This window comes from Cyanistes caeruleus, chromosome 14 (genome assembly GCF_971803275.1).
Source record: "Cyanistes caeruleus chromosome 14, bCyaCae1.hap1.1, whole genome shotgun sequence".
Lineage (NCBI taxonomy): Eukaryota > Metazoa > Chordata > Aves > Passeriformes > Paridae > Cyanistes > Cyanistes caeruleus.
The window spans coordinates 11234729-11246525 of NC_141714.1; positions in this window are offsets into that span (position 1 = coordinate 11234729).

Consider the following 11797-nt stretch of genomic DNA (forward strand, 5'->3'; position numbering starts at 1 on the left):
GGATTACCAATACTTCCAGTAGTACTTGGCAGCACACAGACAGAATACACAAGTTATAAGAGGAAGGCTGAAAAATAGGGAATTTGCATCCACAAAATTTCAGGGTGACTGGGTAGCAGGGCCCAGACAATCAGCTGGATGCAAACTCGCAGACAGGAGCAGCAGAGCCTTGTAACTACTGAAAGGAGAACCAGGCTGAAATAATAAGTCAGGTTGGGATGGTCTTTAGGATGGTTCTACCCCAAACACCTGCTGCCTCTTGCCCTTCAAGGAACACCTCCAAGAAGGTCCTGTCTCAAACTTCCCTGAGTCATCCTTTGGGTGGCTGATTTTAGATTATCCCCACCCCTTTGGCCACCATCATCCCTGAGCAGATGCTCTACCATGTGTCCAAAAATGGCCATTCCTGGAGCACCCCCACAAAAAGAAGTGATATCAGTAAACATCAGCTCTGCTGCACAGCAGGGGACTTGGCATCTGCCTAATCATGTGTTTATGCATAAATGCCCCAGTTTATGAGCAGGGCAATTTGATGCTCTGGAGATGAGCAAATCCTAATTGGAAACTGGTGAACTAATAACCAATTCAAGAGATTCTCCCACACCCCAACAATGATTAAGAGAAGCTGGTTTTATTTAAAATATTTCAGTCTAAAATACACATTTTTCTTCATAATTAGAATTTACAATATATTATGAAAACATTCAACATCTAAAGTTACCAGACTTCTGAAACAAAATGACAAATTAAATTTTATCATGCCATAAATCAGCCCTGAGAGAATAAATATATAGTATTTTTTTAAATTGTATATTAGGTCAATCATCAGGAAAAAAATAAGAAGTGTGATAGTGACATGAACAATTGTATCTTGGCTGGAAAGACAAAGAATACAAGGTGTTTCTTTAATTGTATCTTGGCAGTTCCATTCACACTGATACAATCAGGATGCATCAGCAACCTGATCATGATCTCCCTTTAGAGGTTTATGATCTGCCTCAAAAAAGGCTTTTTAGCCCAAATACTTGGTGTTTTAGGTACATATTACCAGCCTTCCTGTTTGTGCAGTGAGAAGAAACACTAAACATTCAAAATCCCAGGTTCCCCTTGCTATAACATGATTGCAGGTTTGGTTTTTTTCCTCCTGTGCAGTTCTTTTACAGCACTACAAATGCAGGGAAGTGTCGCCCTGAAAACTCAGCTTTTGAGCTTCCTAACATAGTTTTCTAAGGACTTTCCCAGAACAGTAATTGTAAACATAGATATGTGTACATTCTTTCTGTTACATGTCTTGTAATGAGCACCTCTCATGGCCAGTGCAGTGAGAAAGTGTTATCCTGATCATCCAATCCCTGGCCATGGTCAAAAGCCTATAAATCCTGAGAAGAAAAAAAAACTTTCTCTTCTTTTCACCACACCTTGACCTGTGTCTGTGTGATCTATTCATCTTCAGCAGTAACAGGGAAGAGCTGGAAAATCATTGACTGGAGCAGCAACAGCCAATCCATCTGCGAACCCCAGCTCACTCCCACAGGCACAGGGAAGCAGGACTCCAGCTGAGCCCCAGTTTAGAGCCCTGGTCCCAGCTGTTTATGGGTGAGCACTTTACTAACAAGAGCCCAAAAAACCAAATTACTCCCAAACTCCTAGGATGGGAATGATTACATACTTTTATAATGATTGTTATGGGTTTAGGATAACTCTTAATCTAAATAAGGTACCACAGATCAAAACAAATGGGTTTCCAGGCTGGTGTTGAAAATAAATGCTTTAATGAAATTCCCCTTTAAAACAGTTTATCTTTAAAAGTTCATTCCTAAATGATTCCTAAATTCCTAAAATTCTCCCTTAATTCATCCACCTGTCCACATATCCCATGGTTTCTGCTGCTAACTCCTATAGTCTCAAGGGCCAAATCCACCAAAATACAGGGCCAGTTACAAGCTACTCACAAAAGTTAACTGGACAAATCCCAGCTACTTAACAAAAACAAAGGAAAAAGTTATGTACAGGCACATCAGACAACTTGTCTTTAAAGAACAAAATGTTAATGACAAAATGCTATTATCAGGCAGATTAAGTGACTGATATCAACCAACTAAAAATCATCATGTGCTATTAGAAAGGTAATTAAAGCTGAACTTCAATCTCTGTATTGCAGAAACATGCAATGAAGGGAACCACTTGGAACCTGAGAACAATCAGAAGTATTCCAGGCATACTTATCTGGATTAAAAACTGAATAAACAGTATATCTTACAAAGAAATTAGATGTTCTTACACACTCTTTCAAGACAGAAATACTCAAAATGTATCCTTTAAAAGAATATACTCTAGGAACAAAAATTCATAGAAAAGGAAACCTGTTTCAGAGCAGTTTTAGATAAAGGGTGCTTAGCAGTGCTGAAAAAATACCTATGGCATGAACTTTAATTTTCTCACAAATCCAAAAGCTCACACAAAACTTCTAAGCCATTTAAATTGCTGTTGTGTGGAATTGTTTCCATGGATTAATCCAGATTTATACAGGACACAGGCTGGTTAAGCAAGCTTAACACATGGACATTTCAGCATTCATATTCTGTCAAGTACATAGAGTTTTTAGAAGATTTTCCTTCCTCACTTAAAAAGAGACATGAGGGGGCTTTGAGATATTTTTCTATTCAGATCATTAGGTTTGTCCCAGTTGGCAGAGCTTTTCCAGAGATCACCAGGCTGCTAAGACACTTGAAGAGAGACATAAATGCACATGTGACCTTAATTGCAGAGTTTTAAGTTAAGCTAAGTGCTTATATGTTACCAACCTGCATTTCACTTCAGTTTCCATTGGTAACTAGGCATCTTCTCTAAAAGAATCAGATTAGGTATGCATACACACTGTAGTTCTGCTACCTAGCACACAGCTTGTATTTTGGGAAAAATAAGAAATACAGAAAGGACAAGAAATATTAAATATCTACAAAAGTGATTATGAAACAGTCCCTAGCCCTAATGTTACTTGGCACTCAGTCATTAACTGCTGAGGGACAGCCTGCTGTCCTACCAACCTTGTCCTTTTGCAGTGACAGTAAGAAGTTTCAGTTTCAACCATTTAAAACTTCAGCAGAGTGAAGAAAGAACACACAGTTTCCAGTTATCTTCCCTGTAGTATGGGTGTATCACCAAAAGGAAGAAAAAATGAATGCTGAAAAGACAGTTGTAATTTCCCTTTTAAAAGAGTGAGATATTTATATCAGTCTTTATCCTCATGTCTGCAAAAACACATCTGCCATCAGATAAAAATCTGCCATCAGGTAAAAATGGCTTTCATTTGCTTAAGGGATATTCCTTGAAGTTAGACCTCCTCTTCCTCTCCCCATATTATTTATTCTGTGTGTGGCTGTGAATCTTAGAGTTTCCAAAGGAAAACCTTATAAGTGCTTGTTTATGCTTTTGCTCTTCTGTGGAAGCTGGTCATTAACATAACACACACAGACATTAAATGCGATGCTTATCTCAAAAGGGTTTGCCAAGTGTCCTATATATGTTTATATCAGGTTGGTTTGTTGGGTTTTTTAGAGTGTGCATCATAGCAAACTAAACTTTATACATTTTACCAACATTTACACCATATTTCTCTTGCCATTCAATGTGCAAAGCCTAATTGCTCTCTCTTAAGTATTTGGGAGGACACACAGAACAGCTACTGAACTGATGCAAAGAATGTTTCAATGCTTTTAATTTATATTGTGATTCAATCAGGAATTTCTAAAAACCAGGGCAGCAAGAATAGACAGTACTGGAGATCTGGGTTACACCCAGCCATGGTCACGAAGTGGGGATTAAAGAGATGAAGAAAGGGAGAGGTGGCCAGGGCTATCCCAGTAACCTCCTTTACCAGGGTCATCCTCCTCTGGAGAATGACACAGGAGATGGCAGCTGTTGCAGCCTAGAGACAGCTGTTAAGCACCCTCAGAAAGTGAGATGCAGAGAGTGCAAAGGTAAGGCCTTCCTCTTCTAATAACCTGCCTTGTTATTTTAACACTTTTTTAACCTTTTTTCCACTAGAATTTGGGTTTGCAAGCATTACCTCTATATTTGTTAGTGTACCCCAGGCCACCTTGGATCATCAAACCAAGGTACAGGAACCTGTTTACAATAACCAGCTCAGAAATTGTCCTCAGCACCCAAAGATGAGAGAGTGCACTCTGTAAGCTTCACAAATTCATCCGAGGGACTATCTGAGAGGTGGAATTGTATTTAGGGGCTGGCACCAGCAAGGGAAACACCTACACAGGGGAAGATGGATGCTTGGGCCAGAAGGTCCCTGCAAAGCCTTATAAGAGCAACAGGCAGGCTGCTTCATTCACAGAAAAGCCAGAGCAATGAAGTCAGATGCAGCAGAAGCCACTTAACCTTTCCAGCATGAAAGCATTCAGGTCCAGCTTGCTGGGAGTGCAACAAGTGTCTGGAGAGAGAGCATTGCATAATTACCAGCTCTCCCTGCTTCCAGAAAAGGTCTCCTCTGTGAGAATGAGTTGTGCTCTGACACTGGAGTGCAGCTCCCATCTGAAGAAATAGGCCTGTCCAAGGTTATCCATAATGCTGCTTCTCTGCTAATAGAGGAAAAACATTAAAGATGCTTTGAAGAAAGGTGTTTGGATGTAAGCTCTGCCTTGAAGTGTTCTGCAGTGCCCATAGCTCTAATGCAAGCCTGAAAAAGTCAGTAGTTTCCCACTGACTTTGATGGTATCTGGGCTTGCTCTTTGATGGGAAGAAAACCACAGTCATCAGGTTTTTCAAAGATCTCCAGTAAATACAGCTATTGATACATTACAGGACAAAAAACCAAAATCATTACAGGTAATTCATCCATCTCCAAGGGAACGTCCCTTTAAGAACTACAGATCTGTGACAGAAAAAGAACATTGTTACCCGTTTTATTCCAGATCTTGGGAGAAGGAAATATGCCAGAAAAAGACAATTTATTTCCACTGGAAGAATGAAAGAATGACTCATCAGATGGCTGCTCGGAATAAAAAGTTCACAGTAAAGGGGAATAATCCTACCCTGGGCTTAGGTGTTACATGGTGAGAAAAGAGATTTACAGACATCCTTAATAAACTGATGAGATACATCAGAGAAATATGAAGTCCTAGTCAAAGATTTAAGTAAAACATATTTGAGAAAGGAATCATGTTGTTTAAGGACTTCTGTTTGACTTTTAAATGCTTTCACACTTTTTAATACCCAAAAAATCCACAATTCTTGTCAAGATAGAACCTCCAAAGCTTCCTTTTATAGAAGAGCAATGTCCTTGAAGTGCTCAGCACTGTGTAGCCATTTGAACACGGCACTCGTTTCCACCTGCAGGAAGCAGAGCTCTACACAGACCCTAAACAGCAATGAGGTATGAGAGAGGAGACACGTAAATATTGCTAAAACAACATCTCATAATTTTTATCTTCCTAAACAGCACTCTGACATGATGGATGTGCTGCTGACACCCAGTGTTATACTGGATGCCACTTTTAAAGATCGTGTTTTAAATCTAAACTGCAGATACAGCTACATTGTAGGCACTAATAAATAAAGGGCTTTTTGACAGCTATGGAAAGGGAGAAGTTAGACATGTACTGCCAAGTTAAATTAAACTCAAAATTCAGGGCTCATAACAAGTTGTAGCAAAAGCTAAGACAATCAGAAAGCTTCCAGGACATTATTTTTTCATTTTATAGAAGTCAGTGAACAAGCACTTCTCTCAACATGCACGTCCTGGATCTCTAGTCTACCAAGAACATCACTAAAAGTGGTGCTGCAGTAACAAGCCAGTGTTTTATACAGAGCTGGTATTGAGGACAGGCTGGGTGAACTGTGGCATTTACCACAGACAGAATAAACCAGAACTTTAATATTCCCACAGAAGTACCCAACATTCCCATCTCAGCCACTGTGTACAATCATACCACCACCATGGACCAGATTCAAAGGCAAGTATTGGGGTCCAAGTGCCATAAATATGTCCCAATTCACACTGCTTTTCTGTATTACAGTAATTTACTGTTCATGCTCAAAATTTAACTGGATGGAAATTATAGATTGGGAGAGGAAGAATGTCTGTAGTACTTCCTAGAATTATATATTTATACTAAAAATTGAAAGTCATTGGAAAACCTGCTTTGTTAAAGAATATTTTGTGATGGGGCACATCTGACAGGCAGAACATTCAAATACTTGTCCAGCAGTTGTTGTGGGTTGTTTTGATGGACAAAAAATATAAAGAGCATGAGTCAAGGCCATAAATTTTGATTTATAAGGGGAGGTCACTGTATTAGTAAAAAAAAATTCAGTTAGTATAGAGAAAACTTGGAAGTAAATGTAACTTACAACTAAACAAGAACAGGTTGTGAAATTTTATATACTCTGCCACTGAAAAGTCATACAACAAAACAACCATTCTTACAAGTGAACAAATGCATATTGCTAAATACTAGTATCTCTGCTTATTCTTTCCACAGTGAACATGCATTTAATTTTTTTCCCCCAGAGACAATAACTTTGTAAGTACAAGGAACAGTGCAGAACTTGATGTGCACAGGTCAGGGACAGCAGCAGTCAAGCTCATGAGATGGGCACAACTGGAAAGCAGAGAGACACAAAGCAAACACTTAATCAAGAACAGAAGCTTTGTAAAGCTTTACAATGCAGGAAAGCACCTCGGAGGTGCCTTAGTGCATGAAGTTAAGCTATAATAATTCACACAATTATCTATCACCATTAGAACCTTCTTGAATGCCTTGCAGGATGTGACTTCCCACTACCATGTGATTAACCTACGTCTTTAATCTCCCTTCACTGCAGCAAGGGAGACAGCAAAGTGACAGCAACACTTGCTGCCTCTGCCCTTGCCCTCCCCTTTTGTGTCTCCACCTTCCCTGACACACAGCAAGTGTGGGCAGAGTCACACTCTGCTGGAGCTGCAGCAGCCACCATCAGATTCCCAGGGCCCCACCTGTCCCTGCTGGAATAGTGACATGTTGGGCTGAAAATGGGAATGAAGGCACGTGTGCTTGAGCCCAAAGGCTCCCTGCACCACAAGTCCTTTCACCACACCAGTAAAGGGCAGCATCCCTGGACTGCACTAGGCTACACACAGCGCTTTGTGCCTTAAGACTGAGTGTGCAGTGAAGACTGAGCATCACCATCATGACAGGAGCCACAGGTGCAGTTGTAAACTGCAATTAGTTACTCTAATTAGTTACCCAGTTACTCTGGGGCCTCATTGCTAACACAGCATTAGCCACACATACCAATATGATTTATGCTCTTGGGGATCTCATCCTATTCCTCCAAGTAAACATATTTCTACTTTACAGACAGCAATATCACCTTTCAAACACAATCTTAAATAAAAAAAAAGAAAGAAAAGGTTATACAAATATGTCTGTTACTCTCTTTCAGCATTGGCAATCTTTGACTTTGCAGCACAAGAGGATGTTGAAAATCCAGCAGACATCGAGTTCTGGAGCTGCTTGTAATTTGTGTTAAACAGAAGCTGCAGCAGCACGACATGACAGATGGACCCCAGAGGAACATAGGAGGTGCAGTTCTGCTCCTGCATCTGCTGCTGGCCCCTTAGGTGACCTTGAGCTAGTCCAGAAACTTCATGTGTACAAAGCTAAGCCAGTGCACCTGATCTCACTCAAGGTGTGCTTTGAGCTCAACCCATGAACAGCTCTGTTCAAGAGCAAAGAAGTATCTCATTATTAACTGCATAGATACATTAGCCCATCTCTACAGGGATCAGTTTACAATACAGGCAGAGAAAAACAGCTCAAGCCAGCCCTAGTGAAGGGACACTTTCAGAACAGTTACAGAAGAAATGCAAGGTCTCTGAACCCAGGAGCCCAGAGCACTGGGAAGAGTTTGAAAGGACTCTGAGAGGAGCTTCAAGCACAGGCTCTACAGGAATGACAATGGCAGTGTCATGAGATGAGCAGGATTTGATTTTTCTGGCTTTTGTATACTGTCATTACTATTATTATTACTACTATTTTGGGGTGGTTTTGTTTCATTTTAATTTTTACTCATTACATTTAATTTAACTCATACTTCTATAAGGACTTTTCATTTCTGGCAAACACACCACAACTCTTTTAAAGAAAGTTGGACAAACACATGTATGAAATAAACGTCATTAAAACCAGTGGGTTCTTCAAGACAAGACATATCTAGGATGTAAATCAGGGATTCATTTTAAGACCCTCTGTTCTGCTATCCTGAGCTGGGAAAAGCCAAGACCTATGATCCACAGAATTCATCATCAAAGGTCAGCAGCCACATAGATTCAAGAGATGGCAGTCAACTCTTCCCCCATCCCTTTCCAGGACTAGTAGAAGCTGTTTCGAAGTGGCCTTTGCAAGCCTCTGAAGGGTGACCTTACACTAAACCATTAAAAACCATTTTGAGCATCAAACTGAGATCTGAGGAGCAATTAGAAAACTGGAAAGTTTCTCAGAAAGACAACATGAGATTGTCAGAAACAAATAATGTCAAAGGAACAGTAGTATGGCATAAAAATAAACAGAAAAAAAGATTTCAGAAGAACAGACAAAACCTTTTTTTCTGTAACTTGTAGCACAAGAAGGGTAACAATAAAGTGGATAATAAAGAGAAGAGAAATTTTTCCATATTACAGCAAACCATGGTTTTGATGTCCACTTCATATGAAGAAAATCTGAACAAATTATAAATGTTTTAACAGAATAGAAATATCTTCCCCCTTTCTTTTTTCATTTTAAAGTAAACACCCTTATTTTCTTAGGATTAGACACTATATCCAAAAGCACTGCAGCAGGAGGACCAGAATGCTGTCTGGACCAGTCTTCTCTTGTGATCAACCTTTTCAGGTCCAACCAAAGCCTACAGATGTTAAAAAACCTACAAATACACAGGGAAAAATCCAGCAGCAGACAATAGTCTGCTACTCCAGTCCTTTTAAGTGACTTAATACCAGCCATACACAAGAACATCTGTTATTCTCCCATGAGCCAATTCCTGCCTGATTAACTCATACCTGCAACTCCAGTGGCTCTCCTGAGAGCACAGGGCTGAAACACAGCTCAGGGCTGAAATGGAAGTTCAAATTTATAAGAAACACTCGTTTTCAGCTAATGCTAGCACAGCTCCTGCTTGTGCCAGGGGGATTTCCTCCCTTCCAGGGAGCTCCAGGGTCCTGCACATAACAGCTAAGGTTGCAACAGAGCCTGCTGCTTTTCTGTGGGGTTGTTTTTTCCCCCCACTTTCAGTTTCCATGGGCAGCTCATGCTACCCAACAACACATTGACAGAGGTGCCAATTCACTCTAAGGGGTGAGGCAAGCCACACCTTTCCAAGGATTTTTATAATGTTCATACACTGCTGGTATCTAGTCAGATTGTTTCTCCAGCTATTTTTACAATCAGTAGTAAAAGGGTCACATTGCTGCTGCTTTTCAAGTGCATAATCAGCTTAGTTCCACAAATAATTGAGACAAAATTTTTTCCTAAATTGTGTCCAGTTCAGCATAAGAAAGAGATTACATAAACTCTTATTAAAGGTTTTTCTGTCATTGTACTCATGCACCAAATAATAGTACTTTCAACTTTGAAAAATTCATTCCATTACTCTGAAAATTTCCAGACATATGATACAATAGTACCTGCTCTTCCTTGCTACATGCCCAAAATCCTTTACTTGGGAGTCCAATTACCAGTCTCTCACCAGCCATATGAATACAAATGGTAGCTGTAGCTCCCAAAATAGAGGTAATTTTGAACCTTGTAAAAACAGCTTGTTTGAGGAGATGTCTTGCTGGTCTGGTCCAGCAGGTCCAGCAAAACCAGCTGATGAATGAATCTAGAAGTCCCTGAAACACTAGTGCACAGAAACCTTGGTAAAGCTTTCTCCTCCCATCACCAGTTAAAGAATTACACTGTACCTGGTCCTATAGTCTTCCTGTACCCAGGTGGGGAAGCAAGCCTTGAGGAATGGCATTGGAACAGGCTGCCCAGGGAAATGGCAGAATCACCATCCCTGGAGATATTTAAAGCATGTCTGGGTGTGGATCTTGGGGATGTGTTTTAGTGGTGAACATGGCACTGCTGGGTTAACAGTTGGACTCAGCCATCTTAGAGATCTTTTCCAAACTTAACAGTTTTATGACCAGTCTGACCAAAATGTTTCTAAGAGAAATCCAAGAGAGCACTTAAGAGGTGCCTATGCCCATGTATGATTTCACAACACCAGCCAAGGCCAGGGTCCTGCCATTTGCCACACATACACAAGCTACACCTGTCCTTGAAAACACAGCCAAGGAGCAAAGGACTCTTCTTCCCTTGGAGTTACAAGAAAGGCTTAAAGAAAGCCTAACCAAAACTTTGTATATTTACCTAGTATTAGAAATCATTGAAATCATAATTTAGGAAATTGCATAGGGATCAGAACAGTGTGGTGGGCTGGAGAAGTCACATCCCTGCAAGCGTCTGAGCTCAGTTACAAATCCTACGTAACACTGGCTCAGGGAGACCACACACCGCTGCAGGCTGGCAGGGACAGGTGCCTGCTCCGTCCACTGTCAGAGTCTGTTGTAAATATTCACTTGTAAGCACAGGCCAAGGGGGAACACTGCACCAGACAGCACCTTGGTCTCACCAGTATATTTCCTCTTCTGGCTCTACACTCCCTTCAGCCCTAGAAAAGGGGTTCAAAGCAAGGTTTTGCAAAATAGATTAGCAACAACCACAGCACCCTCCTTGAATATGTGAAGAAATGTGCTTGTTTATGGAAAGCTACATCCTTGGTTTCACCTTTGACAGGAATCAGAATCCAGGGTGGGAGATCATTTTTGGAGAGACATGCTCCCACACCACATTCCCTCCCTCTGCAGCTGCTGATGCACTGCACAGGTAGCCTGGAGGGTCGGCCCCAACACAACCCTGACAGTTCAAGAGGGGCTTTGCATAGAAGTGAGCTTGAGGAAAAAGCACTACTAAAAGCTCCCTGACAAAGAAAAACAGCCTGCTTGAAAACAGGAGTCCTGGGTACCTCTTAAGTCCATTTTTGGGTTTTTTATAAAAGATTGGAAAAAAAAACAAAAAACTGTGAGAACTTCTTGTATTAAAAAAACTGCTCAGCAGATATCAATTTAATTTGATGTTGTAACCAACTGCTTTTACAAACTTTAGGAAGAAGCAAGTGTGAAAATTACAGTTATTTATATTCAGGCAAACAGCTGACAAGACTGCACAACAGCCCAGTAGCACAATAGCAATGTCTCAGAGTGAAACAAATTAGCCTGGCATTTACAATTCAAAAAAATTTTCTCCTTCCTGGAATGCATCAATTTTCCTCTCTTCCTCCGTACCACACATTAACACAGTATATTTAATGGTTTTCCTGCAACAAACTATTTATATATTAAATGCAGAAAAATATTTAAATTAGTAATTTTATCTTCAGAGGCTTTTCTTTGACATACATGCTGTAATTGAAATTTTGAATGATGTATGCTACAATAAATTGAAGGGTGGGGAAGCTTTAAGCTGCCTTTGACAGATAAATTTGGGGAGGCTGGTTCTTTTTCATTATTTTTAGAGTCTAGGTAGTCTAACTCACTTAGACCTCACTCTGCATTTCAGATGATGTTATTCCCTTACCAATTTGTTTTGGGGATGCATGATGAAATACTTGCAATGTGATAAAATTCTGCTAACTTGTGACCTCTGTTATTTTTGTTCAAGTTCTGGAGAGATTTTCAAGTTCCAGTTTAAGAATCCTT